General features: G+C 27.4%; 1 pseudogene; it reads right to left on the bottom strand.

The window, feature by feature from the left end:
- Positions 1-4,442: 4,442 nt before the first annotated feature.
- Positions 4,443-5,594, bottom strand: LOC149201312 (putative serine/threonine-protein kinase WNK11 pseudogene; annotated as a pseudogene).
- Positions 5,595-5,924: the final 330 nt, after the last annotated feature.

Raw genomic sequence — 5,924 nt, forward strand, 5'->3', positions numbered from 1 at the left:
CACTAGAGGAAATAATAATTATGATACCTTTTCTTTTCTTTCCAATTTTTTAAAATTACTTCAATTCCTTAATTGTTTTTATGTTCATATTTTTTTAATATGCATTGATATTAAAAGTTTATGATTTGGAGAAAAATATGATATTCTCAATTAAAATGAATTATTTTTTATTTTTAAATAATTATATTAAAATTTAAAAAATATTTATTTAAATTTTGAAATAAAAAATTATAAATACAACTATTAATCTTATAAAAAAATATTTTGATATTATTTAAAATTTTATAAATCAAACTAATAATAATACGCTAGAAATTATGAGTGACAAGTTGCTAAATCCTATGTCTGTATACTAGAAATAGAATGTTTTGATAATTATATTATTTAAAAAATAATTAATATAATAAAATTTTATTAACGATAATATATTATATATTATAAATTATAAATTTCTGCATCTTATTTACAACACAAATAAAAACCTAAAATAATATTAAACTGAAGAATACTTTATTTTTATATTAAAAAATGACTTTTATATTAAAAAATGAGATGAAAACTTTAATTGGAAAAAAAATAATTAAATAAAGCAAAAGATCAACTGAGTAAATAAATAAACTATGAAGGTATAAATTATAAAGGTATATAGTAAATAATATATATCCACTTCCTATCTAATCACAAAATATTATGCATTTTATATCTAAGCACAAAAGATAATATATGGCGCATGTATTCCGGAACAAATTTAATATTTTAATAAATTATATATTTAAATCTATATCATAAAAATATTGGAAAATATGCATATTCATATCATATTTGTTTGGATAATTATCGGGACTAGATATTCCATAACCGGAAAAGAAATCACACATTCAAAGTGATTCTTTTGTTATGAACTTTTCCAATTTGGTTTGATAATGGGTGACAATGCGTTGAAAGTGGATTGTTGGTAATAAGTTAGTGTATTAATTGGTATTGGTATTTATTTAGAAGAAAGATGTATTTTTATAATATTATTTAAAATTAAAATATTAATTTATATTTTGTAATTTTTTTAATAATTTTTAGTAATAAATTATTATATATAAGTGTTTTTTGTTTTTTAATAATTATATATTTAATTTGATTATTTTGTTAAAATTAGATTATTATTAGTAATAATAATAGTTTTTAGATGTTATAGGAATATAATTTGTTGGAAAATCACAATTTTAAATTAGAAAAATAAAAAAATATTGAAAGAAAATATCATTAATGTTGATGTAAAACAATGATGTTTATTCTTTATAGATTGAATAAGATGTTAATTATCAAACTAGTTATCATATGTTTTTTCATAGTTAATTTGTATTTTATGGTTAGGTGTACATTTATGACATATAAAGTTTGTTAAGATAGGTGTGGTATAACTTTCATGTATTGATGGGTATGGATAAGTCCTTTAATATTGTAACAATAGTTATTATTATTATTGAAATACAATTATATCAATTTTTTTATATGAGCTAGGTCAATTTGGAATTGGGTGAAACCCCTACATATTTTTCCAATGTTCATGAATATAAGATTACTATAAAACTCATGCATGAAACTTTTGTGAGATTCTTATTTGATTTGTAGTTGTAAAAAATGTTTGGCTACAACAATATTAGTTTAGTGTAGCATGAATGTCATGATCTTGGATGGAGTGAATGTACTGCCCCCTACAAATCTAAATCCAGACATTTCATCCAATCAAAATATGTGACATAACTTCACATTATAAGATTGTGAGGCATGTAGGGGGATAATGAATGTAGAGGGAACATAAGGACCTTAAGGAAATCATAAAATATTTTTTTCTTGAGGATTCGATCATGAGACTAATAATGAGTTCATCCAGTCAAAATATGTGATGTAACTTCACATTATAAGACTGTGAGGCATGCAGGGGGATAATGAGTGTAGAAGGACCATAACGACCTTAAGGAAATCATAAAATAATTTTTTCTTGAGGATTAGATCATGAGACTAATAATGAGTTTGAAGTTTTAGCAATGTATATAGAGAAAAAAATTAAAATTGTCAATCTAATTTGAAATCATCTAAAAGGTTAAATGAAAAAATATTAAGTACACAAGCATATATGATATTATTTAATCAATGCATACAATTTAAAATATCCATCCACAACACACCTAAGCCCTTGATGGGTTGCATATAGATGGAGGAAACAAATGTATACTTTAATTTCAAAATATGTTCATAAAAATACAAATTTGAGTCCATTTCATTAAAGAAGTTGCAAAAGATACATTTTAAATATGAATAATTTATGATGTAAAAGTTATCCATTTTAAAAACCAAACATGTTTCCATGATATTTTATGATGTAAAAGTTATCAATTTGAAAAAATAAACATGTTCCTTCTCTTGGAAATTGGTATGCATGTATAAGGGGGCCTATCACAACTAACTTAGGGAAAAGCAATTGATTGTAAGGTATTTATTTTATTAATATGCTTGAAAAGTAAGCATAAATAGTGTTTCATGTTGTTAAAAAAAAATGTTATATTTACATGCATTTAGAATAGAAACAAAAGATAAAATTAGAAATACTAGCAATTTATAATTTTTTTAAATTTACCATATATCAAAGAACAAAGTTGATGGTTGAATTCTAATCATTGAATAGAAACAAAAAGATAAATATTACCATTATTATAAACTTACAATTTTTTAAATTTACCATATAACAAAAAACAAAGATATGGAATCTAGTGGCTCTACAAAATGAGCACAACTCAAAAGATGCATTTTGAATGTGGAAATTTTATAATATGAATTTGTGAAAACTAAACTATGTTTCCATCCTTTAAAAGTGAGGGTAAGTATATGGTTCATATATGTATAGGGGCATATGAAAATTTATTAATGGCAAGACAATTGATTTAAAAGTGTATACCAATAAATGGTTGTGATATGTATAGGGGCTTATGACAATTAACTAGGGGAAAGACAATTTAAAAATGGAGTTTGATATATGGTTGTGATATGTATGGGGACATATAGCAATCAATAAAAAAATGCAAATGATTGTAAAATCTTTATCTTATAAATTACATGTACCATTGTCTTATGTTTTTATGAAAAGGGAAAGATTATCAACTACCAATAAGTCATAATTTTGTATATATATTACACAACTAGAATCTAATTAAAAAGAGTACTTGGAAATTCATCAAATTCTAATAATTGTGGAGAAAAAATGGGCACATAGTCATTCTAACCATGTCCAAAAAATTATATTAATTTAGAGCATAAAGATTATTTTAATATACACTAGTGGTTGGTTGTAAGTAAATATAAAACAATCATGTAACATGTGTGCTAAGTTGCTGTACGGAGAGTTCTACTGGGTAATAAGAACGATTGAGTTCTTTTTCACTTCTTAAAATTTGTTTTATATGCTAACTTTGGCTATTAAATGACATTCTAATACTTTACATCAATAGAAATCTATGAGATTCTTACACTACCTACAAACCACATAGCCATAGATTAGGGTTTCAACTTTCTACTAAATGTTTCATATTAGGTGGTTGAAGTAGCTTAGCCTCTCCTACATATATGAAAGTTTAAGTTTGGATTATGCCTTGATTCTAAACAATGGATTCACTTTTCAAATGCATAATTATAATGTTGAATTAGATTGCATTATATAAGTATCTGACCTTATAATTTACAAGATTATAAATAAATTTCTAAAATTTATGCAATATCATTATTTTAAAATTTTATATTCTAAACATGATAAAATACTTTAATTAAAAATTTTCCATTTTATAATAAATTATTTTACGAACAAATCAAATTTAAAATAATTTAATGCTAATAAATTTAATAGCCAAATCAATGTATATAAAACACTTATCAATATATATAAAATACTTTTCCAAATTTAATAGCCAAATCAATGTATATAAAATACTTATCAATATATATAAAATACTTTTCCATATTGCTTTTATCTCAAATATTTTTCCATATTACAAAAATTTCCTATATTATAAAATCAAAAAGTAACCAAATAATCTAATTTACCCCTCACCATTGAAATGCCCACTGATTATGAAACCTTGCCCATTAAATATAAAACCTTTCCAAAACATTCTATATTGCAAAATCTAAAAAATATCAAAATAATCTAGCCTAATCCGACGACACAACCCGCTATAAATCTATAAACATATAATGTCATTTATCTATCTTTCCAAATTGCAAGATCTAAAAGACATCAAAAGAATCTGGCGAAATAACTCATTCGATATATCTATAAACATATAATATGATTTATCTATTTTTCCACAGTGCAAGATCTAAAAGACATCAAAAGAATCTAGCAAAATAACTCATTATAAAATTTATACACATCTGATATGATTTATCTTCCCCATTATGTTATAGCTATCTATAATAACATTGCAGATCTCAAAAATAAATTGGCAAAATAAACAGGCAGAAATCCATCTTTCCTGTTCAGTGAAACAACTTGGCATCTAATAGGTTCTCGCTTGTACTCCTTTAAAAAATGGGTCCATCAGAAGCTCTGCAGCAGAAGGCCTGACTGGTGCTGCAGCCAGGCATTTTTCAATAAACTGTCTCATTTCTTGATTTGTAACCTTTTCCAATGCTACAGGCCTTATGTCAGAACTCACCTTCTTATAAATTTGAGCAACGCTACGGCACTCACTATAAGGAATTTCCAAAGTAACCATCTCCAGCAAGCACATGCCAAAGGAATAAATATCTACAAGCTCATTATACTCCTCCTCATATAATTCTGGAGCCATGAATTCCGGAGTACCGAGAACAGTGTGTGAACAACGATCATTTACCAGGGTAGTGGCAAGACCCAGATCCCCAATTTTCAGAACGCCACTATTGCCATTCACAAAAATATTGCTGCAGTTCAAATCTCTGTGAATTACACAAGGCTCAATATTATGAAGATAATGCAATCCTCCCAGTATCTGGAGTGCCCAGTTCTTCAAAGCCTTCATTGAGACATGACGGTGCTTCTAGCGGTACTCTCTCAGAGTACCCGAGGTACAGACCTCAGTAATGAAATTCACATGACTTGTCTTTCTATCCAGCCATGAATTATAGAGCATAATTATGTTCTTCTTACTCAGAGATTTCAACAGACGAACTTCTGCATAGATCCTCTGTATGGAAACATCATCTAGGTTTTGCAGAGGCACTTTCTTCCAAGCAACCTCAATACCCTCTTCATGATAAAAATCTCGGTATACCTTCTTCATAGCACCACGGCCCAGCAAATCTTCATAGCGACCATACCTACCAGTGGGATCCAGTTCCACAAAGGGCTCCCTGTCCTTATCACATGTGTCATATTTTACACTAGGCATTTCTCCACCTCCTATAAAGGAAAGGAAACCCTAACCCTGGAATTCCAAATTAGGTTCCTCTTCTGATTTGAATTTAATAAACAAAATCCCTTGCAGGGCTATAGGAAGACACAGAAATGGAGATTTTCCCTAAATTCCGTAGACGAACAGACAAAAAAGACAGAAGGCTTTGCCTCCTTTGGGATTACTGCAGACACTGACAACATTTTCACTCCAGAGATACTGAGAAAACAGAGCCGCCAGATTCAGAAAGCCTAAGTGTAAAACATAAAATTGCCAAGCAATCTTAAATCAAACCAGGAAATCCGAAACCCTAACTCTACAGACAAACAAACTCTCTCCGCAGAAAAGAGGTCTCATAAAACTATTTTGATAAACAGAATCCTCAAAAAAATAAAACTGTGATCAGAACCATTGCAGTGCACAGAGTTCAAATTTAACTGGTAAAGGAAAACAACCTTATAAAAATAAATAGGAGAATGCAGAAAACATACCGGTCTATCTGTA

Source organism: Pinus tabuliformis, chromosome 2_1 (assembly GCF_031772625.1).
Source record: "Pinus tabuliformis cultivar Carrire ecotype Pingquan chromosome 2_1, CPIR1, whole genome shotgun sequence".
Classification (NCBI taxonomy): domain Eukaryota; kingdom Viridiplantae; phylum Streptophyta; class Pinopsida; order Pinales; family Pinaceae; genus Pinus; species Pinus tabuliformis.